General features: G+C 51.8%; 12 non-coding genes and 11 pseudogenes across 12 annotated transcripts; all 23 read right to left on the reverse strand.

Moving 5' to 3' along the window:
* Positions 1-4,532: 4,532 nt before the first annotated feature.
* On the reverse strand, positions 4,533-4,641 carry LOC138297454 (5S ribosomal RNA; annotated as a pseudogene).
* Positions 4,642-5,087: 446 nt separating this feature from the next.
* Positions 5,088-5,206, reverse strand: LOC138298074 (5S ribosomal RNA). The gene has a single exon (XR_011204598.1). It is a non-coding gene; the product is annotated as a 5S ribosomal RNA (ribosomal RNA).
* A 446-nt stretch (positions 5,207-5,652) lies between these two features.
* Positions 5,653-5,771, reverse strand: LOC138298399 (5S ribosomal RNA; annotated as a pseudogene).
* Positions 5,772-6,214: 443 nt separating this feature from the next.
* LOC138297489 (5S ribosomal RNA) lies at positions 6,215-6,323 on the reverse strand (annotated as a pseudogene).
* A 447-nt stretch (positions 6,324-6,770) lies between these two features.
* Positions 6,771-6,889, reverse strand: LOC138298075 (5S ribosomal RNA). Its single transcript, XR_011204599.1, has one exon. It is a non-coding gene; the product is annotated as a 5S ribosomal RNA (ribosomal RNA).
* A 447-nt stretch (positions 6,890-7,336) lies between these two features.
* LOC138298097 (5S ribosomal RNA) lies at positions 7,337-7,455 on the reverse strand. Its single transcript, XR_011204621.1, has one exon. It is a non-coding gene; the product is annotated as a 5S ribosomal RNA (ribosomal RNA).
* A 443-nt stretch (positions 7,456-7,898) lies between these two features.
* LOC138298314 (5S ribosomal RNA) lies at positions 7,899-8,017 on the reverse strand (annotated as a pseudogene).
* Positions 8,018-14,790: 6,773 nt separating this feature from the next.
* On the reverse strand, positions 14,791-14,909 carry LOC138298204 (5S ribosomal RNA; annotated as a pseudogene).
* Positions 14,910-15,355: 446 nt separating this feature from the next.
* Positions 15,356-15,474, reverse strand: LOC138298220 (5S ribosomal RNA; annotated as a pseudogene).
* Positions 15,475-17,024: 1,550 nt separating this feature from the next.
* LOC138297492 (5S ribosomal RNA) lies at positions 17,025-17,133 on the reverse strand (annotated as a pseudogene).
* A 448-nt stretch (positions 17,134-17,581) lies between these two features.
* Positions 17,582-17,700, reverse strand: LOC138298049 (5S ribosomal RNA). The gene has a single exon (XR_011204574.1). It is a non-coding gene; the product is annotated as a 5S ribosomal RNA (ribosomal RNA).
* Positions 17,701-18,147: 447 nt separating this feature from the next.
* On the reverse strand, positions 18,148-18,266 carry LOC138298007 (5S ribosomal RNA). The gene has a single exon (XR_011204535.1). It is a non-coding gene; the product is annotated as a 5S ribosomal RNA (ribosomal RNA).
* A 446-nt stretch (positions 18,267-18,712) lies between these two features.
* LOC138298160 (5S ribosomal RNA) lies at positions 18,713-18,831 on the reverse strand (annotated as a pseudogene).
* Positions 18,832-19,278: 447 nt separating this feature from the next.
* Positions 19,279-19,397, reverse strand: LOC138298019 (5S ribosomal RNA). Its single transcript, XR_011204546.1, has one exon. It is a non-coding gene; the product is annotated as a 5S ribosomal RNA (ribosomal RNA).
* A 446-nt stretch (positions 19,398-19,843) lies between these two features.
* On the reverse strand, positions 19,844-19,962 carry LOC138298161 (5S ribosomal RNA; annotated as a pseudogene).
* A 447-nt stretch (positions 19,963-20,409) lies between these two features.
* Positions 20,410-20,528, reverse strand: LOC138298144 (5S ribosomal RNA). The gene has a single exon (XR_011204662.1). It is a non-coding gene; the product is annotated as a 5S ribosomal RNA (ribosomal RNA).
* Positions 20,529-20,975: 447 nt separating this feature from the next.
* Positions 20,976-21,094, reverse strand: LOC138298148 (5S ribosomal RNA). The gene has a single exon (XR_011204665.1). It is a non-coding gene; the product is annotated as a 5S ribosomal RNA (ribosomal RNA).
* Positions 21,095-21,537: 443 nt separating this feature from the next.
* LOC138298249 (5S ribosomal RNA) lies at positions 21,538-21,656 on the reverse strand. The gene has a single exon (XR_011204685.1). It is a non-coding gene; the product is annotated as a 5S ribosomal RNA (ribosomal RNA).
* A 447-nt stretch (positions 21,657-22,103) lies between these two features.
* On the reverse strand, positions 22,104-22,222 carry LOC138298032 (5S ribosomal RNA). The gene has a single exon (XR_011204558.1). It is a non-coding gene; the product is annotated as a 5S ribosomal RNA (ribosomal RNA).
* Positions 22,223-22,668: 446 nt separating this feature from the next.
* LOC138298163 (5S ribosomal RNA) lies at positions 22,669-22,787 on the reverse strand (annotated as a pseudogene).
* A 447-nt stretch (positions 22,788-23,234) lies between these two features.
* Positions 23,235-23,353, reverse strand: LOC138298043 (5S ribosomal RNA). The gene has a single exon (XR_011204569.1). It is a non-coding gene; the product is annotated as a 5S ribosomal RNA (ribosomal RNA).
* A 446-nt stretch (positions 23,354-23,799) lies between these two features.
* On the reverse strand, positions 23,800-23,918 carry LOC138298164 (5S ribosomal RNA; annotated as a pseudogene).
* A 447-nt stretch (positions 23,919-24,365) lies between these two features.
* Positions 24,366-24,484, reverse strand: LOC138298093 (5S ribosomal RNA). The gene has a single exon (XR_011204617.1). It is a non-coding gene; the product is annotated as a 5S ribosomal RNA (ribosomal RNA).
* Positions 24,485-24,878: the final 394 nt, after the last annotated feature.

Consider the following 24,878-nt stretch of genomic DNA (forward strand, 5'->3'; position numbering starts at 1 on the left):
CTGACCACGCTGCTGTTTGCGTGTTCGAGGCCCTCCTCCACCCGCAGGCATCCTCCTGTGCCTCATCCCTGGGGTCTAGTGGGCTCTGACTAGCTTCACTTGACCCGTGTGCCGCTTTCCGCCGTCCCGTAAGTGTTTTTCGTTTTTTTCGCTTTTTTCAGCACCTCGCCGCCGGCGCTTCTGCCCCTTTGTGCCCCCCTGATTGCTGTCTCCCCGATCGTATATTGTGCCATTTAGTTTTTCTGATTGTGTGCTTTTTCTTATTGTAACTGCTTGTATTTTGCTCGTTTTCAGTGTTTTGCCCCTTGTGCGCTCCCAGTTCCCTGCCGCTGCCTCCCTGCGGCCCGCCCCCCTCGCGCCCCCATTTGCCGCTCCCTCCCGCCTCCCGCCTCCCAGCTGCTCCTCCCTCCCCCCTCCCTTCTTAATGGCTGGCGCTGCGCGTCGCGAGTGAGCGACCTCTGACCTGTTTCAGGTCCTGAGCTCGCCCCCCACGACCGCAGCACCAACCTGCTGCCTCCTGCCTCTGTCCCCTGACCACGCTGCTGTTTGCGTGTTCGAGGCCCTCCTCCACCCGCAGGCATCCTCCTGCGCCTCATCCCTGGGGTCTAGTGAGCTCTGACTAGCTTCACTTGACCCGTGTGCCGCTTTCCGCCGTCCCGTAAGTGTTTTTCGTTTTTTTCGCTTTTTTCAGCGCCTCGCCGCCGGCGCTTCTGCCCCCTTTGTGCCCCCCTGATTGCTGTCTCCCCGATCGTATATTGTGCCATTTTGTTTTTCTGATTGTGTGCTTTTTCTTATTGTAACTGCTTGTATTTTGCTCGTTTTCAGTGTTTTGCCCCTTGTGCGCTCCCCGTTCCCTGCCGCTGCCTCCCTGCGGCCCCGCCCCCCTCGCGCCCCCATTTGCCGCTCCCCTCCCGCCTCCCAGCTGCTCCTCCCTCCCCCCTCCCCCCTCCCTTCTTAATGGCTGGCGCTGCGCGTCCCGCGCAGCGGGCGCGCCGCTGGCGCGCCGGAGGCGCGCCAGAGGCAAGCCCGTCTGTGCCCGTCCGCGCCTGGACCGCGCCCAGCGCCACACCCCCTGGCCCTTGCGCCCCCCGCATCCGCTCCTCGATCAACGAACTCCGCGCCTTCAACCCCGGCCCCTCCACTGAATGCTACCGGGCATCCCCGAAGCACACTAAAGGACCTTTTTCCTGCCGTACCTGCAACTTCTCCTGCATCAGAATGACCAATCCAACTACGAAAACATCCAACCCCAACCACCTGAACTGCATCCTCATCAACACCCGCACCGCACGAAAACACGCCATCGAGCTCTGGGATTTGCTCGACACCACTGCTCCTGACGTGGCTTTTCTGACCGAAACCTGGTGGAACGACTCCTCGTCTCCGGACATCGTCATCGCCATACCGGACGGCTACAAAATCACCAGAAAAGATCGAACCAACGGAATCGGCGGCTGAATAGCCATCGCTCACAAAGCTACCCTCAAAATCCACACCCACTCGGACGACACCCTCAGGACAGCCGAACACCTCCACTTCCAGATCCACACGGACCCCAACACGACCCTCAGAGGAACCCTCATTTACCGCCCTCCAGGACCAAGACCCCCCTTTAACGACACCATCGCCGACCTTGCAAGCACCCACGCCCTCGCTTCCCCGGATTACATCCTCCTGTGAGATCTGAACTACCATCTGGAAAATGCCAACGACGTCAACACCGCGTCACTGACCTCCAACCTCCTCAACCTTGGTCTCCGCCAGCTAGTCAACACACCTACCCACATCGCCGGACACACCCTTGACCCCCTCTTCACCTCTAGCAACCACATTTCCTTCAGCCACACCTCCGAACTCCACTGGACTGACCATCACTGTGTCCATTTCACCTATAAGAAAACCACAGAGCAACACCGCATCCAGCTACCTCCCCACCGCCGCTGGGGCAAAATCACCCAAGAACAACTGACCAGCACCCTCGTCAACAACCTTCCACCCGACGCAATCGACCCGAGCACAGCCGCCATCAACCTCCATCAATGGATCCTCGACTGCGCCAACACCCTTGCCCCTCTCAAGAAACCCACCACCACCCAAGGAAAGAGAAAACCAGCCTGGTTCACAGACGATCTCACCACCTCCAAAAGCAACTGCCAGAAACTCAAAAAGAAATGGATCCAAGAACGCACACCCGACAACCTCGCCGCCCTCAAAAACGCCAACCGCGAACACCACCAACGGATCCGCACCGCCAAGCGTGCCCACTTCACCGAACGCATCAACAACAACGCCCACGACTGCAAAGAATTCTTCGGCATCGTGAAGGAACTCTCCAATCCGAAAGCCAACTCCAACGACATCCCGCCCTCCCAGAAACTCTGCGACGACCTCTCCACCTTCTTCCACCAGAAAATCACCACCATCCACGACAGCTTCATCACCGGTCCACCGCCAGACCCCACCCCCGACGTCTCCTCCCGCGACTGCCGCCTCACCGCCTGGACCCACGTGGACGAGGCAGAAACCATAGCAACCATGAACACCATCCACTCAGGCTCCCCCACGGACCCCTGCCCCCATCATGTTTTCAACTCAGCCAACGCCACCATCGCCCCCGAACTCCGCAAGATCATCAACCTCTCCTTCACTTCTGCCACCTTCCCGGACAGCTGGAAACACGCAGAAATCCAACCCCTCCTCAAAAAACCCAAGGCTGACCCCAACGACCTCAAAAACTTCCGTCCGATCTCTCTCCTCCCTTTTCCAGCGAAAGTCATCGAGAAGATCGTCAACACTCAGCTCACCCACTTCCTCGAAGACAATTCCATCCTGGACCCCTCACAATCCGGATTCAGACGAAACCACAGCACTGAGACCGCCCTCCTCGCCGCCACAGATGACATCAGACATCAAATGGACAACGGCGAAACCTCAGCCCTCATCCTCCTCGACCTATCAGCCGCTTTTGACACCGTCTGCCACCGCACCCTACTGACCCGCCTCCAGGAAGCCGGCATCCAAGATAAAGCCCTCCACTGGATCTCATCCTTCCTCTCCGACAGAACGCAGAGAGTCCGTCTCTCCCCTTTCCGCTCCAAAGCCACCAACCTCATCTGCGGCGTCCCCCAAGGATCCTCCCTCAGCCCCACGTTGTTCAACGTCTACATGGCCCCCCTCGCTCAACTGGCCCGCCAACATCATCTCAGCATCATCTCCTACGCCGACGATACCCAGCTCGTCCTCTCCCTGACCAAAGACCCGCTCACCGCCAAAACAAACCTCCACGAGGGACTAAAATCCATCGCCGATTGGATGAACAACAGTCGCCTGAAACTCAACTCCGACAAGACGGAAGTCCTCATCCTCGGACGCACTCCCTCGGCCTGGAACGACTCATGGTGGCCCTCCGTCCTCGGACCCCCACCCACCCCTGCCAGCCACGCAAGAAACCTCGGCTTCATCCTGGACTCCGCCCTCACCATGTCCAGACAGGTCAGCGCCGTCTCCTCCTCCTGTTTCAACACCCTCCGAATGCTCCGCAGAATCTTCAAGTGGATTCCAACAGAAACCAGAAAGACGGTGACCCAGGCCCTCGTCAGCAGCAGACTTGACTACGGCAACGCACTCTACACTGGCATCCCAACCAAAGACATCAAACGCCTCCAACGTATCCAAAATGCCTCTGCCCGACTGATCCTCAACATACCCCGCCGAAGTCACATCTCCCCTCACCTAAAGGAACTCCACTGGCTCCCGGTAGACAAGAGGATCACCTTCAAACTCCTGACCCACGCTCACAAGGCACTTCACAACACCGGACCCTCCTACCTCAACACCAGACTCCACTTCTACACCCCAACACGTCAACTCCGATCTGCCAACCTCGCCCTCGCCATCGTACCCCGAATCCAGCGCAAGACATCCGGCGGCAGATCCTTCTCCTTCCTCGCCGCCAAGACCTGGAACTCTCTCCCCACATCCCTTCGCCAGACCCAGGACCTCCTCGCATTCAGAAGGCTCCTCAAGACCTGGCTCTTCGACCGCTAATCCAGCAGCGCTCCCCCCCCCCCCCCCCTCAGCGCCTCGAAACCCTGACGGGTACATAGCGCGCTTTATAAATACTATGATTGATTGATTGATTGATTGCTCTCAAACACACCTGCACTCTTCTGTTCACAAACTGCCCTCCTTCACAAACTTCTTACAGAGGGCCTAGCACACACCCTGTTTTGCACCAGCCTCGCAATCGCTTCATCTGCACTTACACACAGTCTCAGACTGCCCTTTCTTTAGGGCCCAGCACAAGCAGCAGCAAACCAGCTCACCACCAGTAGCTTGGGGTGAGTGTGAAGTGCAGACAAATTCTCAATTTTCCTTCAGAAAGAGTGTATTTTAGTGTTATTGCTGTTTTTTTTATTTATTTTAAGAAAGGAAAAAAGAGTAGAAGAAATAAAAAATGAAAAGTAACATTAGAGACGAATATCTGCAATTGTTCTAAGACGTGCACCACCTACTGTCTGTAAGAGGCAAAATGCCTACAGCACCTGGTACTTCCAGGGGGTCTCCGATCGAAGTACTAACCAGGCCCGACGCTGCTTAGCTTCTGAGATCAGGCGCATTCAGGGTGGTATGGCCATAGGCAGAATGCACTCCTGTTTCAGGCCTCTTGTGTTGAGACTGCCCGCCGGTCTGGAGCCTGCTGCTCTCAAACACACCTGCACTCTTCTGTTCACAAACTACCCTCCTTCACAAACTTCTTACAGAGGGCCAATCGCACACCCTGTTTTGCACCAGCCTCACAATCGCTTCATCTGCACTTACACACAGTCTCAGACTACCCTTTCTTTAGGGCCCAGCACAAGCAGCAACAGGCCAGCTCACCACCAGCAGGTTGGGGTGAGTGTGAAGTGCAGAAAAATTATCAATTTTCCTTCAGAAAGAGTGTATTTTATTGTTATTGCTGTTTTTTTATTTATTTTAAGAAAGGAAAAAAGAGTAGAAGAAATAATAAATGAAAATTAACATTAGAGAGTACTCTATGCATTTGTTCTAAGACGTGCACCACCTACTGTCTGCAAGAGGCAAAATGGCTACAGCACCTGGTATTCCCAGGCAGTCTCCCATCGAAGTACTAACCAGGCCTGCCCCTGCTTAGCTTCTGAGATCAGACGAGATCAGGCGCATTCAGGGTAGTATGGCCATAGGAAGAGTACACTCCTGTTTCAGGCCTATTGTGTTGAGACAGCCCGCCGGTCTGGAGCCTGCTGCTCTCAAACACACCTGCACTCTTCTGTTCACAAACTGCCCTCCTTCACAAACTTCTTACAGAGGGCCAAGCACACACCCTATTTTGCACCAGCCTCGCAATCGCTTCACCTGCACTTACGCACAGTCTCAGACTTCCCTTTCTTTGGGGCCCAGCACAAGCAGCAACAGACCAGCTCACCACCAGCAGCTTGGGGTGAGTTTGAAGTGCAGAAAAATTATCAATTTTCCTTCCGAAAGAGTGTATTTTAGTGTTATTGCTGTTTTTTTATTTATTTTAAGAAAGGAAAAAAGAGTAGAAGAAATAATAAATGAAAAGTAACATAAGAGAAGACTCTATGCATTTGTTCTAAGACGTGCACCACCTACTGTCTGCAAGAGGCAAAATGCCTACAGCACCTGGTATTCCCAGGCAGTCTCCCATCCAAATACTAACGAGGCCTGACGCTGCTTAGCTTTTGAGATCAGACGAGATCAGGCGCATTCAGGGTGGTATGGCTGTAGAGAGAATACACTCCTGTTTCAGGCCTCTTGTGTTGGGACAGCCCGCCGGTCTGGAGCCTGCTGCTCTCAAACACACCTGCACTCTACTGGTCACAAACTGCCCTCCTTCACAAACTTCTTACAGAGGGCCAATCGCACACCCGGTGTTGCACCAGCCTCGCAATCGCTTCACCTGCACTTACACACAGTCTCAGACTTCCCTTTCTTTAGGGCCCAGCACAAGCAGCAGACCAGCTCACCACCAGCAGCTTGGGGTGAGTGTGAAGTGCAGAAAGATTCTCAATTTTCCTTCAGAAAGAGTGTATTTTAGTGTTATTGCTGTTTTTTTATTTATTTTAAGAAAGGAAAAAAGAGTAGAAGAAATAATAAATGAAAAGTAACATTAGAGAGGACTCTATGCATTTGTTCTAAGACGTGCACCACCTACTGTCTGCAAGAGGCAAAATGCCTACAGCACCTGGTATTCCAAGGCAGTCTCCCTTCCAAGTACTAACCAGGCCAGACGCTGCTTAGCGTCTGAGATCAGGCGCATTCAGAGTGGTATGGCCATAGGCAGAATACACTCCAGTTTCAGGCCTTTTGTGTTGAGACAGCCCGCCGGTCTGGAGCCTGCTGCTCTCAAACACACCTGCATTCTTCTGTTCACAAACTGCCCTCCTTCACAAACTTCTTACAGAGGGCCAAGCACACACCCTGTTTTGCACCAGCCTCGCAATCGCTTCACCTGCACTTACACACAGTCTCAGACTTCCCTTTCTTTAGGGCCCAGCACAAGGTGCAACAGACCAGCTCAACACCAGCAGCTTGGGGTGAGTGTGAAGTGCAGAAAAAATATCAATTTTCCTTCAGAAAGAGTTTATTTTAGTGTTATTGCTGTTTTTTTAATTTATTTTAAGAAAGGAAAAAAGAGTAGAAGAAATAATAAATGAAAAGTAACATTAGAGAGGAATCTGTGCAATTGTTCTAAGACGTGCACCACCTACTGTCTGCAAGAGGCAAAATGCCTACAGCACCTGGTATTCCCAGGTGGTCTCCCATCGAAGTACTAATGAGGCCCGACGCTGCTTAGCTTCTGAGATCAGACGAGATCAGGCACATTCAGGGTGGTATGGCCATAGGCAGAACGCACTCCTGTTTCAGGCCTCTTGTGTTGAGACTGCCTGCCGGTCTGGAGCCTGCTGCTCTCAAACACACCTGCACTCTTCTGTTCACAAACTGCCCTCCTTCACCAACTTCTTACAGAGGGCCTAGCACACACCCTGTTTTGCTCCAGCCTCGCAATCGCTTCATCTGCACTTACACACAGTCTCAGACTGCCCTTTCTTTAGGGCCCAGCACAAGCAGCAGCAAACCAGCTCACCACCAGTAGCTTGGGGTGAGTGTGAAGTGCAGAAAAATTCTCAATTTTCCTTCAGAAAGAGTGTATTTTAGTGTTATTGCTGTTTTTTTTATTTATTTTAAGAAAGGACAAAAGAGTAGAAGAAATAATAAATGAAAAGTAACATTAGAGACAAATATGTGCAATTGTTCTAAGACGTGCACCACCTACTGTCTGCAAGAGGGAAAATGCCTACAGCACCTGGTATTCCCAGGTGGTCTCCCATTGAAGTACTAACTCGCCCCGACGCTGCTTAGCTTCTGAGATCAGATGAGATCAGGCGCATTCAGGGTGGTATGGCCATAGGCAGAACGCACTCCTGTTTCTGGCCTCTTGTGTTGAGACTGCCCGCCGGTCTGGAGCCTGCTGCTCTCAAACACACCTGCACTCTTCTGTTCACAAACTGCCCTCCTTCACAAACTTCTTACAGAGGTCCAAGCACACACCCTGTTTTGCACCAGCCTCGCAATCGCTTCACCTGCACTTACACACAGTCTCAGACTTCCCTTTCTTTAGGGCCCAGCACAAGCAGCAGACCAGCTCACCACCAGCAGCTTGGGGTGAGTGTGAAGTGCAGAAAGATTCTCAATTTTCCTTTAGAAAGAGTGTATTTTAGTGCTATTGCTGTTTTTTTATTTATTTGAAGAAAGGAAAAAAGAGTAGAAGAAATAATAAATGAAAAGTAACATTAGAGAGGACTCTATGCATTTGTTCTAAGACGTGCACCACCTACTGTCTGCAAGAGGCAAAATGCCTACAGCACCTGGTATTCCCAGGCAGTCTCCCATCCAAGTACTAACCATGCCTGACTCTGCTTAGTTTTTGAGATCTGACGAGATCAGGCGCATTCAGGGTGATATGGCCGTAGGCAGAATGCACTCCTGTTTCAGGCCTCTTGTGTTGAGACAGCCCGCCGGTCTGGAGCCTGCTGCTGGTCCTGAGCTCGCCCCCCACGACCGCAGCACCAACCTGCTGCCTCCTGCCTCTGTCCCCTGACCACGCTGCTGTTTGCGTGTTCGAGGCCCTCCTCCACCCGCAGGCATCCTCCTGCGCCTCATCCCTGGGGTCTAGTGGGCTCTGACTAGCTTCACTTGACCCGTGTGCCGCTTTCCGCCGTCCCGTAAGTGTTTTTCGCTTTTTTCAGCGCCTCGCCGCCGGCGCTTCTGCCCCCTTTGTGCCCCCCTGATTGCTGTCTCCCCGATCGTATATTGTGCCATTTTGTTTTTCTGATTGTGTGCTTTTTCTTATTGTAACTGCTTGTATTTTGCTCGTTTTCAGTGTTTTGCCCCTTGTGCGCTCCCCGTTCCCTGCCGCTGCCTCCCTGCGGCCCGCCCCCCTCGCGCCCCCATTTGCCGCTCCCTCCCGCCTCCCGCCTCCCAGCTGCTCCTCCCTCCCACCTCCCTTCTTAATGGCTGGCGCTGCGCGTCGCGAGTGAGTGACCTCTGACCTGTTTCAGGTCCTGAGCTCGCCCCCCACGACCGCAGCACCAACCTGCTGCCTCCTGCCTCTGTCCCCTGACCACGCTGCTGTTTGCGTGTTCGAGGCCCTCCTCCACCCGCAGGCATCCTCCTGCGCCTCATCCCTGGGGTCTAGTGGGCTCTGACTAGCTTCACTTGACCCGTGTGCCGCTTTCCGCCGTCCCGTAAGTGTTTTTCGTTTTTTTCGCTTTTTTCAGCGCCTCGCCGCTGGCGCTTCTGCCCCCTTTGTGCCCCCCTGATTGCTGTCTCCCCGATCGTATATTGTGCCATTTTGTTTTTCTGATTGTGTGCTTTTTCTTATTGTAACTGCTTGTATTTTGCTCGTTTTCAGTGTTTTGCCCCTTGTGTGCTCCCCGTTCCCTGCCGCTGCCTCCCTGCGGCCCCGCCCCCCTCGCGCCCCCATTTGCCGCTCCCTCCCGCCTCCCGCCTCCCAGCTGCTCCTCCCTCCCCCCTCCCTTCTTAATGGCTGGCGCTGCGCGTCGCGAGTGAGCGACCTCTGACCTGTTTCAGGTCCTGAGCTCGCCCCCCACGACCGCAGCACCAACCTGCTGCCTCCTGCCTCTGTCCCCTGACCACGCTGCTGTTTGCGTGTTCGAGGCCCTCCTCCACCCGCAGGCATCCTCCTGCGCCTCATCCCTGGGGTCTAGTGGGCTCTGACTAGCTTCACTTGACCCGTGTGCCGCTTTCCGCCGTCCCGTAAGTGTTTTTCGTTTTTTTCGCTTTTTTCAGCGCCTCGCCGCCGGCGCTTCTGCCCCCTTTGTGCCCCCCTGATTGCTGTCTCCCCGATCGTATATTGTGCCATTTTGTTTTTCTGATTGTGTGCTTTTTCTTATTGTAACTGCTTGTATTTTGCTCGTTTTCAGTGTTTTGCCCCTAGTGCTCTCCCCGTTCCCTGCCGCTGCCTCCCTGCGGCCCCGCCCCCCTCGCGCCCCCATTTGCCGCTCCCTCCCACCTCCCGCCTCCCAGCTGCTCCTCCCTCCCCCCTCCCTTCTTAATGGTTGGCGCTGCGCGTCGCGAGTGAGCGACCTCTGACCTGTTTCAGGTCCTGAGCTCGCCCTCCACGACCGCAGCACCAACCTGCTGCCTCCTGCCTCTGTCCCCTGACCACGCTGCTGTTTGCGTGTTCGAGGCCCTCCTCCACCCGCAGGCATCCTCCTGCGCCTCATCCCTGGGGTCTAGTGGGCTCTGACTAGCTTCACTTGACCCGTGTGCCGCTTTCCGCCGTCCCGTAAGTGTTTTTCGTTTTTTTCGCTTTTTTCAGCGCCTCGCCGCCGGCGCTTCTGCCCCCTTTGTGCCCCCCTGATTGCTGTGTTCCCGATCGTATACTGTGCCATTTTGTTTTTCTGATTGTGTGCTTTTTCTTATTGTAACTGCTTGTATTTTGCTCGTTTTCAGTGTTTTGCCCGTTGTGCGCTCCCCGTTCCCTGCCGCTGCCTCCCTGCGGCCCCGCCCCCCTCGCGCCCCCATTTGCCGCTCCCTCCCGCCTCCCGCCTCCCAGCTGCTCCTCCCTCCCCCCTCCCTTCTTAATGGCTGGCGCTGCGCGTCGCGAGTGAGCGACCTCTGACCTGTTTCAGGTCCTGAGCTCGCCCCCCACGACCGCAGCACCAACCTGCTGCCTCCTGCCTCTGTCCCCTGACCACGCTGCTGTTTGCGTGTTCGAGGCCCTCCTCCACCCGCAGGCATCCTCCTGCGCCTCATCCCTGGGGTCTAGTGGGCTCTGACTAGCTTCACTTGACCCGTGTGCCGCTTTCCGCCGTCCCGTAAGTGTTTTTCGTTTTTTTCGCTTTTTTCAGCGCCTCGCCGCCGGCGCTTCTGCCCCCTTTGTGCCCCCCTGATTGCTGTCTCCCCGATCGTATATTGTGCCATTTTGTTTTTCTGATTGTGTGCTTTTTCTTATTGTAACTGCTTGTATTTTGCTCGTTTTCAGTGTTTTGCCCCTTGTGCGCTCCCCGTTCCCTGCCGCTGCCTCCCTGCGGCCCCGCCCCCCTCGCGCCCCCCATTTGCCGCTCCCTCCCGCCTCCCGCCTCCCAGCTGCTCCTCCCTCCCCCCTCCCTTCTTAATGGCTGGCGCTGCGCGTCGCAAGTGAGCGACCTCTGACCTGTTTCAGGTCCTGAGCTCGCCCCCCACGACCGCAGCACCAACCTGCTGCCTCCTGCCTCTGTCCCCTGACCACGCTGCTGTTTGCGTGTTCGAGGCCCTCCTCCACCCGCAGGCATCCTCCTGCGCCTCATCCCTGGGGTCTAGTGGGCTCTGACTAGCTTCACTTGACCCGTGTGCCGCTTTCCGCCGTCCCGTAAGTGTTTTTCGTTTTTTTCGCTTTTTTCAGCGCCTCGCCGCCGGCGCTTCTGCCCCCTTTGTGCCCCCCTGATTGCTGTCTCCCCGATCGTATATTGTGCCATTTTGTTTTTCTGATTGTGTGCTTTTTCTTATTGTAACTGCTTGTATTTTGCTCGTTTTCAGTGTTTTGCCCCTTGTGCGCTCCCCGTTCCCTGCCGCTGCCTCCCTGCGGCCCCGCCCCCCTCGCGCCCCCATTTGCCGCTCCCTCCCGCCTCCCGCCTCCCGCCTCCCGCCTCCCGCCTCCCAGCTGCTCCTCCCTCCCCCCTCCCTTCTTAATGGCTGGCGCTGCGCGTCCGAGCAGCGGGCGCGCCAGAGGCAAGCCCGTCCGCGCCCGTCCGCGCCTGGACCGCGCCCAGCGCCACACCCACTGGCCCTTGCGCCCCCCGCATCCGCTACTCGATCAACGAACTCCGCGCCTTCAACCCCGGCCCCTCCACTGAATGCTACCGGGCATCCCCGAAGCACACTAAAGGACCTTTTTCCTGCCGTACCTGCAACTTCTCCTGCATCAGAACGACCAATCCAACTACGAAAACATCCAACCCCAACCACCTGAACTGCATCCTCATCAACACCCGCACCGCACGAAAACACGCCATCGAGCTCTGGGATTTGCTCGACACCACTGCTCCTGACGTGGCTTTCCTGACCGAAACCTGGTGGAACGACTCCTCGTCTCCGGACATCGCCATCGCCATACCGGACGGCTACAAAATCACCAGAAAAGATCGAACCAACGGAATCGGCGGTGGAATAGCCATCGCTCACAAAGCTACCCTCAAAATCCACACCCACTCGGACGACACCCTCAGGACAGCCGAACACCTCCACTTCCAGATCCACACGGACCCCAACACGACCCTCAGAGGAACCCTCATTTACCGCCCTCCAGGACCAAGACCCCCCTTCAACGACACCATCGCCGACCTTGCAAGCACCCACGCCCTCGCTTCCCCGGATTACATCCTCCTGGGAGATCTGAACTACCATCTGGAAAATGCCAACGACGTCAACACCGCGTCACTGACCTCCAACCTCCTCAACCTCGGTCTCCGCCAGCTAGTCAACACACCTACCCACATCGCCGGACACACCCTTGTCCCCCTCTTCACCTCTAGCAACCACATTTCCTTCAGCCACACCTCCGAACTCCACTGGACTGACCATCACTGTGTCCATTTCACCTATAAGAAAACCACAGAGCAACACCGCATCCAGCTACCTCCCCACCGCCGCTGGGGCAAAATCACCCAAGAACAACTGACCAGCACCCTCGTCAACAACCTTCCACCCGACGCAATCGACCCGAGCACAGCCGCCATCAACCTCCATCAATGGATCCTCGACTGCGCCAACACCCTTGCCCCTCTCAAGAAACCCACCACCACCCAAGGAAAGAGAAAACCAGCCTGGTTCACAGACGATCTCACCACCTCCAAAAGCAACTGCCAGAAACTCAAAAAGAAATGGATCCAAGAACGCACACCCGACAACCTCGCCGCCCTCAAAAACGCCAACCGCGAACACCACCAACGGATCCGCACCGCCAAGCGCGCCCACTTCACCGAACGCATCAACAACAACGCCCACGACTGCAAAGAACTCTTCGGCATCGTGAAGGAACTCTCCAATCCGAAAGCCAACTCCAACGACATCCCGCCCTCCCAGAAACTCTGCGACGACCTCTCCACCTTCTTCCACCAGAAAATCACCACCATCCACGACAGCTTCATCACCGGTCCACCGCCAGACCCCACCCCCGACGTCTCCTCCCGCGACTGCCGCCTCACCGCCTGGACCCACGTGGACGAGGCAGAAACCATAGCAACCATGAACACCATCCACTCAGGCTCCCCCACGGACCCCTGTCCCCATCATGTTTTCAACTCAGCCAACGCCACCATCGCCCCCGAACTCCGCAAGATCATCAACCTCTCCTTCACTTCTGCCACCTTCCCGGACAGCTGGAAACACGCAGAAATCCAACCCCTCCTCAAAAAACCCAAGGCTGACCCCAACGACCTCAAAAACTTCCGTCCGATCTCTCTCCTCCCTTTTCCAGCGAAAGTCATCAAGAAGATCGTCAACACTCAGCTCACCCACTTCCTCGAAGACAATTCTATCCTGGACCCCTCACAATCCGGATTCAGACGAAACCACAGCACTGAGACCGCCCTCCTCGCCGCCACAGATGACATCAGACATCAAATGGACAACAGCGAAACCTCAGCCCTCATCCTCCTCGACCTATCAGCCGCTTTTGACACCGTCTGCCACCGCACCCTACTGACCCGCCTCCAGGAAGCCGGCATCCAAGATAAAGCCCTCCACTGGATCTCATCCTTCCTCTCCGACAGAACGCAGAGAGTCCGTCTCTCCCCTTTCCGCTCCAAAGCCACCAACCTCATCTGCGGCGTCCCCCAAGGATCCTCCCTCAGCCCCACGTTGTTCAACGTCTACATGGCCCCCCTCGCTCAACTGGCCCGCCAATATCATCTCAGCATCATCTCCTACGCCGACGATACCCAGCTCGTCCTCTCCCTGACCAAAGACCCGCTCACCGCCAAAACAAACCTCCACGAGGGACTAAAATCCATCGCCGATTGGATGAACAACAGTCGCCTGAAACTCAACTCCGACAAGACGGAAGTCCTCATCCTCGGACGCACTCCCTCGGCCTGGAACGACTCATGGTGGCCCTCCGTCCTCGGACCCCCACCCACCCCTGCCAGCCACGCAAGAAACCTCGGCTTCATCCTGGACTCCGCCCTCACCATGTCCAAACAGGTCAGCGCCGTCTCCTCCTCCTGTTTCAACACCCTCCGAATGCGCCGCAGAATCTTCAAGTGGATTCCAACAGAAACCAGAAAGACGGTGACCCAGGCCCTCGTCAGCAGCAGACTTGACTACGGCAACGCACTCTACACTGGCATCCCAACCAAAGACATCAAACGCCTCCAACGTATCCAAAATGCCTCCGCCCGACTGATCCTCAACATACCCCGCCGAAGTCACATCTCCCCTCACCTAAAGGAACTCCACTGGCTCCCGGTAGACAAGAGGATCACCTTCAAACTCCTGACCCACGCTCACAAGGCACTTCACAACACCGGACCCTCCTACCTCAACACCAGACTCCACTTCTACACCCCAACACGTCAACTCCGATCCGCCAACCTCGCCCTCGCCATCGTACCCCGAATCCAGCGCAAGACATCCGGCGGCAGATCCTTCTCCTTCCTCGCCGCCAAGACCTGGAACTCTCTCCCCACATCCCTTCGCCAGACCCAGGACCTCCTCGCATTCAGAAGGCTCCTCAAGACCTGGCTCTTCGACCGCTAATCCAGCAGCGCTCCCCCCCCCCCCCCCCCTCAGCGCCTCGAAACCCTGACGGGTACATAGCGCGCTTTATAAATACTATGATTGATTGATTGATTGATTGCTCTCAAACACACCTGCACTCTTCTGTTCACAAACTGCCCTCCTTCACAAACTTCTTACAGAGGGCCTAGCACACACCCTGTTTTGCACCAGCCTCGCAATCGCTTCATCTGCACTTACACACAGTCTCAGACTGCCCTTTCTTTAGGGCCCAGCACAAGCAGCAGCAAACCAGCTCACCACCAGTAGCTTGGGGTGAGTGTGAAGTGCAGATAAATTCTCAATTTTCCTTCAGAAAGAGTGTATTTTAGTGTTATTGCTGTTTTTTTAATTTATTTGAAGAAAGGAAAAAAGAGTAGAAGAAATAAAAAATGAAAAGTAACATTAGAGACGAATATCTGCAATTGTTGTAAGACGTGCACCACCTACTGTCTGCAAGAGGCAAAATGCCTACAGCACCTGGTACTTCCAGGGGGTCTCCGATCGAAGTACTAACCAGGCCCGACGCTGCTTAGCTTCTGAGATCAGACGAGATCAGGCGCATTCAGGGTGGTATGACCATAGGCAGAATGCACTCCTGTTTCAGGCCTCTTGTGTTGAGACTGCCCGCCGGTCTGGAGCCTGCTGCTCTCAAACACACCTGCACTCTTCTGTTCACAAACTACCCTCCTTCACAAACTTCTTACAGAGGGCCAATCGCACACCCTGTTTTGCACCAGCCTCACAATCGCTTCATCTGCACTTACACACAGTCTCAGACTACCCTTTCTTTAGGGCCCAGCACAAGCAGCAACAGGCCAGCTCACCACCAGCAGGTTGGGGTGAGGGTGAAGTGCAGAAAAATTATCAATTTTCCTTCAGAAAGAGTGTATTTTATTGTTATTGCTGTTTTTTTATTTATTTTAAGAAAGGAAAAAAGAGTAGAAGAAATAATAAATGAAAATTAACATTAGAGAGTACTCTATGCATTTGTTCTAAGACGTGCACCACCTACTGTCTGCAAGAGGCAAAATGGCTACAGCACCTGGTATTCCCAGGCAGTCTCCCATCGAAGTACTAACCAGGCCAGCCCCTGCTTAGCTTCTGAGATCAGACGAGATCAGGCGCATTCAGGGTAGTATGGCCATAGGGAGAGTACACTCCTGTTTCAGGCCTATTGTGTTGAGACAGCCCGCCGGTCTGGAGCCTGCTGCTCTCAAACACACCTGCACTCTTCTGTTCACAAACTGCCCTCCTTCACAAACTTCTTACAGAGGGCCAAGCACACACCCTATTTTGCACCAGCCTCGCAATCGCTTCACCTGCACTTACGCACAGTCTCAGACTTCCCTTTCTTTGGGGCCCAGCACAAGCAGCAACAGACCAGCTCACCACCAGCAGCTTGGGGTGAGTTTGAAGTGCAGAAAAATGATCAATTTTCCTTCCGAAAGAGTGTATTTTAGTGTTATTGCTGTTTTTTTATTTATTTTAAGAAAGGAAAAAAGAGTAGAAGAAATAATAAATGAAAAGTAACATAAGAGAAGACTCTATGCATTTGTTCTAAGACGTGCACCACCTACTGTCTGCAAGAGGCAAAATGCCTACAGCACCTGGTATTCCCAGGCAGTCTCCCATCCAAATACTAACGAGGCCTGACGATGCTTAGCTTCTGAGATCAGACGCATTCAGGGTGGTATGGCTGTAGAGAGAATACACTCCTGTTTCAGGCCTCTTGTGTTGGGACAGCCCGCCGGTCTGGAGCCTGCTGCTCTCAAACACACCTGCACTCTACTGGTCACAAACTGCCCTCCTTCACAAACTTCTTACAGAGGGCCAATCGCACACCCGGTGTTGCACCAGCCTCGCAATCGCTTCACCTGCACTTACACACAGTCTCAGACTTCCCTTTCTTTAGGGCCCAGCACAAGCAGCAGACCAGCTCACCACCAGCAGCTTGGGGTAAGTGTGAAGTGCAGAAAGATTCTCAATTTTCCTTCCGAAAGAGTGTATTTTAGTGTTATTGCTGTTTTTTTATTTATTTTAAGAAAGGAAAAAAGAGTAGAAGAAATAATAAATGAAAAGTAACATAAGAGAAGACTCTATGCATTTGTTCTAAGACGTGCACCACCTACTGTCTGCAAGAGGCAAAATGCCTACAGCACCTGGTATTCCCAGGCAGTCTCCCATCCAAATACTAACGAGGCCTGACGATGCTTAGCTTCTGAGATCAGACGCATTCAGGGTGGTATGGCTGTAGAGAGAATACACTCCTGTTTCAGGCCTCTTGTGTTGGGACAGCCCGCCGGTCTGGAGCCTGCTGCTCTCAAACACACCTGCACTCTACTGGTCACAAACTGCCCTCCTTCACAAACTTCTTACAGAGGGCCAATCGCACACCCGGTGTTGCACCAGCCTCGCAATCGCTTCACCTGCACTTACACACAGTCTCAGACTTCCCTTTCTTTAGGGCCCAGCACAAGCAGCAGACCAGCTCACCACCAGCAGCTTGGGGTGAGTGTGAAGTGCAGAAAGATTCTCAATTTTCCTTCAGAAAGAGTGTATTTTAGTGTTATTGCTGTTTTTTTATTTATTTTAAGAAAGGAAAAAAGAGTAGAAGAAATAATAAATGAAAAGTAACATTAGAGAGGACTCTATGCATTTGTTCTAAGACGTGCACCACCTACTGTCTGCAAGAGGCAAAATGCCTACAGCACCTGGTATTCCGAGGCAGTCTCCCTTCCAAGTACTAACCAGGCCAGACGCTGCTTAGCGTCTGAGATCAGGCGCATTCAGAGTGGTATGGCCATAGGCAGAATACACTCCAGTTTCAGACCTTTTGTGTTGAGACAGCCCACCGGTCTGGAGCCTGCTGCTCTCAAACACACCTGCATTCTTCTGTTCACAAACTGCCCTCCTTCACAAACTTCTTACAGAGGGCCAAGCACACACCCTGTTTTGCACTAGCCTCGCAATCGCTTCACCTGCACTTACACACAGTCTCAGACTTCCCTTTCTTTAGGGCCCAGCACAAGGAGCAACAGACCAGCTCAACACCAGCAGCTTGGGGTGAGTGTGAAGTGCAGAAAAATTATCAAATTTCCTTCAGAAAGAGTTTATTTTAGTGTTATTGCTGTTTTTTTTAATTTATTTTAAGAAAGGAAAAAAGAGTAGAAGAAATAATAAATGAAAAGTAACATTAGAGAGGAATCTGTGCAATTGTTCTAAGACGTGCACCACCTACTGTCTGCAAGAGGCAAAATGCCTACAGCACCTGGTATTCCCAGGTGGTCTCCCATCGAAGTACTAACGAGGCCCGACGCTGCTTAGCTTCTGAGATCAGACGAGATCAGGCACATTCAGGGTGGTATGGCCATAGGCAGAACGCACTCCTGTTTCAGGCCTCTTGTGTTGAGACTGCCTGCCGGTCTGGAGCCTGCTGCTCTCAAACACACCTGCACTCTTCTGTTCACAAACTGCCCTCCTTCACCAACTTCTTACAGAGGGCCTAGCACACACCCTGTTTTGCTCCAGCCTCGCAATCGCTTCATCTGCACTTACACACAGTCTCAGACTGCCCTTTCTTTAGGGCCCAGCACAAGCAGCAGCAAACCAGCTCACCACCAGTAGCTTGGGGTGAGTGTGAAGTGCAGAAAAATTCTCAATTTTCCTTCAGAAAGAGTGTATTTTAGTGTTATTGCTGTTTTTTTTATTTATTTTAAGAAAGGACAAAAGAGTAGAAGAAATAATAAATGAAAAGTAACATTAGAGACAAATATGTGCAATTGTTCTAAGACGTGCACCACCTACTGTCTGCAAGAGGGAAAATGCCTACAGCACCTGGTATTCCCAGGTGGTCTCCCATTGAAGTACTAACCCGGCCCGACGCTGCTTAGCTTCTGAGATCAGATGAGATCAGGCGCATTCAGGGTGGTATGGCCATAGGCAGAACGCACTCCTGTTTCTGGCCTCTTGTGTTGAGACTGCCCGCCGGTCTGGAGCCTGCTGCTCTCAAACACACCTGCTCTCTTCTGTTCACAAACTGCCCTCCTTCACAAACTTCTTACAGAGGTCCAAGCACACACCCTGTTTTGCACCAGCCTCGCAATCGCTTCATCTGCACTCACACACAGTCTCAGACTGCCCTTTCTTTAGGGCCCAACACAAGCAGCAGCAAACCAGCTCACCACCAGTAGCTTGGGGTGAGTGTGAAGTGCAGGAAGATTCTCAATTTTCCTTCAGAAAGAGTGTATTTTAGTGTTATTGCTGTTTTTTTATTTATTTTAAGAAAGGAAAAAAGAGTAGAAGAAATAATAAATGAAAAGTAACATTAGAGACAAATATGTGCATTTGTTCTAAGACGTGCACCACTTACTGCCTGCAAGAGGCAAAATGCCGACAGCACCTGGTATTCCCAGGTAGTCTCCCATTCAAGTACTAATCAGGCCCAACTCTGCTTAGCTTTTGAGATCAGACGAGATCAGACGCATTCAGGGTGGTATGGCCATAGGCAGAACGCACTCCTGTTTCAGTCCTCTTGTGTTGAGACAGCCCGCCGGTCTGGAGCCTGCTGCTCTCAAACACACCTGCACTCTTCTGTTCACAAACTGCCCTCCTTCACAAACTTCTTACAGAGGGCCAAGCACACACCCTGTTTTGCACCAGCCTCGCATTCGCTTCATCTGCACTTACACACAGTCTCAGACTGCCCTTTCTTTAGGGCCCAGCACAAGCAGCAGCAAACCAGCTCACCACCAGTAGCTTGGGGTGAGTGTGAAGTGCAGAAAAATTCTCAATTTTCCTTCAGAAAGAGTGTATTTTAGTGTTATTGCTGTTTTTTTTATTTATTTTAAGAAAGGACAAAAGAGTAGAAGAAATAATAAATGAAAAGTAACATTAGAGACAAATATGTGCAATTGTTCTAAGACGTGCACCACCTACTGTCTGCAAGAGGGAAAATGCCTACAGCACCTGGTATTCCCAGGTGGTCTCCCATTGAAGTACTAACCCGGCCCGACGCTGCTTAGCTTCTGAGATCAGATGAGATCAGGCGCATTCAGGGTGGTATGGCCATAGGCAGAACTCACTCCTGTTTCTGGCCTCTTGTGTTGAGACTGCCCGCCGGTCTGGAGCCTGCTGCTCTCAAACACACCTGCTCTCTTCTGTTCACAAACTGCCCTCCTTCACAAACTTCTTACAGAGGTCCAAGCACACACCCTGTTTTGCACCAGCCTCGCAATCGCTTCATCTGCACTCACACACAGTCTCAGACTGCCCTTTCTTTAGGGCCCAACACAAGCAGCAGCAAACCAGCTCACCACCAGTAGCTTGGGGTGAGTGTGAAGTGCAGGAAGATTCTCAATTTTCCTTCAGAAAGAGTGTATTTTAGTGTTATTGCTGTTTTTTTATTTATTTTAAGAAAGGAAAAAAGAGTAGAAGAAATAATAAATGAAAAGTAACATTAGAGACAAATATGTGCATTTGTTCTAAGACGTGCACCACTTACTGCCTGCAAGAGGCAAAATGCCGACAGCACCTGGTATTCCCAGGTAGTCTCCCATTCAAGTACTAATCAGGCCCAACTCTGCTTAGCTTTTGAGATCAGACGAGATCAGACGCATTCAGGGTGGTATGGCCATAGGCAGAACGCACTCCTGTTTCAGTCCTCTTGTGTTGAGACAGCCCGCCGGTCTGGAGCCTGCTGCTCTCAAACACACCTGCACTCTTCTGTTCACAAACTGCCCTCCTTCACAAACTTCTTACAGAGGGCCAAGCACACACCCTGTTTTGCACCAGCCTCGCATTCGCTTCATCTGCACTTACACACAGTCTCAGACTGCCCTTTCTTTAGGGCCCAGCACAAGCAGCAGCAAACCAGCTCACCACCAGTAGCTTGGGGTGAGTGTGAAGTGCAGAAAAATTCTCAATTTTCCTTCAGAAAGAGTGTATATTAGTGTTATTGCTGTTTTTTTAATTTATTTTAAGAAAGGAAAAAAGAGTAGATGAAATAATAAATTAAAAGTAACATTAGAGAGGAATATGTGCAATTGTTCTAAGACGTGCACCACCTACTGTCTGCAAGAGGCAAAATGCCTACAGCACCTGGTATTCCCAGGTGGTCTCCTATCTCAGGACTAACCAGGCCAGACGCTGCTTAGCTTCTGAGATCAGACGAGATCAGGTGCATTCAGGGTGGTATGGCCATAGGCAGAACGCACTCCTGTTTCAGTCCTCTTGTGTTGAGACAGCCCGCCGGTCTGGAGCCTGCTGCTCTCAAACACACCTGCACTCTTCTGTTCACAAACTGCCCTCCTTCACAAACTTCTTACAGAGGGCCAAGCACACACCCTGTTTTGCACCAGCCTCGCAATCGCTTCATCTGCACTTACACACAGTCTCAGACTGCCCTTTCTTTAGGGCCCAGCACAAGCAGCAGCAAACCAGCTCACCACCAGTAGCTTGGGGTGAGTGTGAAGTGCAGAAAAATTCTCAATTTTCCTTCAGAAAGAGTGTATATTAGTGTTATTGCTGTTTTTTTTATTTATTTTAAGAAAGGAAAAAAGAGTAGAAGAAATAATAAATTAAAAGTAACATTAGAGAGGAATATGTGCAATTGTTCTAAGACGTGCACCACCTACTGTCTGCAAGAGGCAAAATGCCTACAGCACCTGGTATTCCCAGGTGGTCTCCCATCTAAGGACTAACCAGGCCCGACACTGCTTAGCTTCTGAGATCAGACGAGATCAGGTGCATTCAGGGTGGTATGGCTGTAGGCAGAACGCACTCCTGTTTCAGGCCTCCTGTGTTGAGACTGGCCGCCGGTCTGGAGCCTGCTGCTCTCAAACACACCTGCACTCTTCTGTTCACAAACTGCCCTCCTTCACAAACTTCTTACAGAGGGCCAATCGCACACCCTGTTTTGCACCAGCCTCGCAATCGCTTCACCTGCACTTACACACAATCTCAGACTTCCCTTTCTTTAGGGCCCAGCACAAGCAGCAGACCAGCTCACCACCAGCAGCTTGGGGTGAGTGTGAAGTGCAGAAAGATTCTCAATTTTCCTTCAGAAAGAGTGTATTTTAGTGTTATTGCTGTTTTTTTATTTATTTTAAGAAAGGAAAAAAGAGTAGAAGAAATAATAAATGAAAAGTAACATTAAAGAGGACTTTATGCATTTGTTCTAAGACGTGCACCATCTACTGTCTGCAAGAGGCAAAACGCCTACAGCACCTGGTATTCCCAGGTGGTCTCCCATCAAAGTACTAACCAGGCCCGACGCTGTTTAGCTTCTGAGATCAGACGAGATCAGGCGCATTCAGGGTGGTATGGCCATAGGCAGAACTTACTCCTGTTTCAGGCCTCTTGTGTTGAGACTGCCCGCCGGTCTGGAGCCTGCTGCTCTCAAACACACCTGCACTCTTCTGTTCACAAACTGCCCTCCTTCACAAACTTCTTACAGAGGGCCAATCGCACACCCTGTTTTGCGCCAGCCTCACAATCGCTTCATCTGCACTCACACACAGTCTCAGACTGCCCTTTCTTTAGGGCCCAACACAAGCAGCAGCAAACCAGCTCACCACCAGTAGCTTGGGGTGAGTGTGAAGTGCAGAAAAATTCTCAATTTTCCTTCAGAAAGAGTGTATTTTAGTGTTATTGCTGTTTTTTTTATTTATTTTAAGAAAGGACAAAAGAGTAGAAGAAATAATAAATGAAAAGTAACATTAGAGACAAATATGTGCAATTGTTCTAAGACGTGCACCACCTACTGTCTGCAAGAGGGAAAATGCCTACAGCACCTGGTATTCCCAGGTGGTCTCCCATTGAAGTACTAACCCGGCCCGACGCTGCTTAGCTTCTGAGATCAGATGAGATCAGGCGCATTCAGGGTGGTATGGCCATAGGCAGAACGCACTCCTGTTTCTGGCCTCTTGTGTTGAGACTGCCCGCCGGTCTGGAGCCTGCTGCTCTCAAACACACCTGCTCTCTTCTGTTCACAAACTGCCCTCCTTCACAAACTTCTTACAGAGGTCCAAGCACACACCCTGTTTTGCACCAGCCTCGCAATCGCTTCATCTGCACTCACACACAGTCTCAGACTGCCCTTTCTTTAGGGCCCAACACAAGCAGCAGCAAACCAGCTCACCACCAGTAGCTTGGGGTGAGTGTGAAGTGCAGGAAGATTCTCAATTTTCCTTCAGAAAGAGTGTATTTTAGTGTTATTGCTGTTTTTTTATTTATTTTAAGAAAGGAAAAAAGAGTAGAAGAAATAATAAATGAAAAGTAACATTAGAGACAAATATGTGCATTTGTTCTAAGACGTGCACCACTTACTGCCTGCAAGAGGCAAAATGCCGACAGCACCTGGTATTCCCAGGTAGTCTCCCATTCAAGTACTAATCAGGCCCAACTCTGCTTAGCTTTTGAGATCAGACGAGATCAGACGCATTCAGGGTGGTATGGCCATAGGCAGAACGCACTCCTGTTTCAGTCCTCTTGTGTTGAGACAGCCCGCCGGTCTGGAGCCTGCTGCTCTCAAACACACCTGCACTCTTCTGTTCACAAACTGCCCTCCTTCACAAACTTCTTACAGAGGGCCAAGCACACACCCTGTTTTGCACCAGCCTCGCATTCGCTTCATCTGCACTTACACACAGTCTCAGACTGCCCTTTCTTTAGGGCCCAGCACAAGCAGCAGCAAACCAGCTCACCACCAGTAGCTTGGGGTGAGTGTGAAGTGCAGAAAAATTCTCAATTTTCCTTCAGAAAGAGTGTATTTTAGTGTTATTGCTGTTTTTTTTATTTATTTTAAGAAAGGACAAAAGAGTAGAAGAAATAATAAATGAAAAGTAACATTAGAGACAAATATGTGCAATTGTTCTAAGACGTGCACCACCTACTGTCTGCAAGAGGGAAAATGCCTACAGCACCTGGTATTCCCAGGTGGTCTCCCATTGAAGTACTAACCCGGCCCGACGCTGCTTAGCTTCTGAGATCAGATGAGATCAGGCGCATTCAGGGTGGTATGGCCATAGGCAGAACTCACTCCTGTTTCTGGCCTCTTGTGTTGAGACTGCCCGCCGGTCTGGAGCCTGCTGCTCTCAAACACACCTGCTCTCTTCTGTTCACAAACTGCCCTCCTTCACAAACTTCTTACAGAGGTCCAAGCACACACCCTGTTTTGCACCAGCCTCGCAATCGCTTCATCTGCACTCACACACAGTCTCAGACTGCCCTTTCTTTAGGGCCCAACACAAGCAGCAGCAAACCAGCTCACCACCAGTAGCTTGGGGTGAGTGTGAAGTGCAGGAAGATTCTCAATTTTCCTTCAGAAAGAGTGTATTTTAGTGTTATTGCTGTTTTTTTATTTATTTTAAGAAAGGAAAAAAGAGTAGAAGAAATAATAAATGAAAAGTAACATTAGAGACAAATATGTGCATTTGTTCTAAGACGTGCACCACTTACTGCCTGCAAGAGGCAAAATGCCGACAGCACCTGGTATTCCCAGGTAGTCTCCCATTCAAGTACTAATCAGGCCCAACTCTGCTTAGCTTTTGAGATCAGACGAGATCAGACGCATTCAGGGTGGTATGGCCATAGGCAGAACGCACTCCTGTTTCAGTCCTCTTGTGTTGAGACAGCCCGCCGGTCTGGAGCCTGCTGCTCTCAAACACACCTGCACTCTTCTGTTCACAAACTGCCCTCCTTCACAAACTTCTTACAGAGGGCCAAGCACACACCCTGTTTTGCACCAGCCTCGCATTCGCTTCATCTGCACTTACACACAGTCTCAGACTGCCCTTTCTTTAGGGCCCAGCACAAGCAGCAGCAAACCAGCTCACCACCAGTAGCTTGGGGTGAGTGTGAAGTGCAGAAAAATTCTCAATTTTCCTTCAGAAAGAGTGTATATTAGTGTTATTGCTGTTTTTTTAATTTATTTTAAGAAAGGAAAAAAGAGTAGATGAAATAATAAATTAAAAGTAACATTAGAGAGGAATATGTGCAATTGTTCTAAGACGTGCACCACCTACTGTCTGCAAGAGGCAAAATGCCTACAGCACCTGGTATTCCCAGGTGGTCTCCTATCTCAGGACTAACCAGGCCAGACGCTGCTTAGCTTCTGAGATCAGACGAGATCAGGTGCATTCAGGGTGGTATGGCCGTAGGCAGAACGCACTCCTGTTTCAGTCCTCTTGTGTTGAGACAGCCCGCCGGTCTGGAGCCTGCTGCTCTCAAACACACCTGCACTCTTCTGTTCACAAACTGCCCTCCTTCACAAACTTCTTACAGAGGGCCAAGCACACACCCTGTTTTGCACCAGCCTCGCAATCGCTTCATCTGCACTTACACACAGTCTCAGACTGCCCTTTCTTTAGGGCCCAGCACAAGCAGCAGCAAACCAGCTCACCACCAGTAGCTTGGGGTGAGTGTGAAGTGCAGAAAAATTCTCAATTTTCCTTCAGAAAGAGTGTATATTAGTGTTATTGCTGTTTTTTTTATTTATTTTAAGAAAGGAAAAAAGAGTAGAAGAAATAATAAATTAAAAGTAACATTAGAGAGGA

The sequence above is a fragment of the Pleurodeles waltl genome, chromosome 5, assembly GCF_031143425.1.
Source record: "Pleurodeles waltl isolate 20211129_DDA chromosome 5, aPleWal1.hap1.20221129, whole genome shotgun sequence".
NCBI classification, from domain to species: Eukaryota; Metazoa; Chordata; class Amphibia; order Caudata; family Salamandridae; genus Pleurodeles; species Pleurodeles waltl.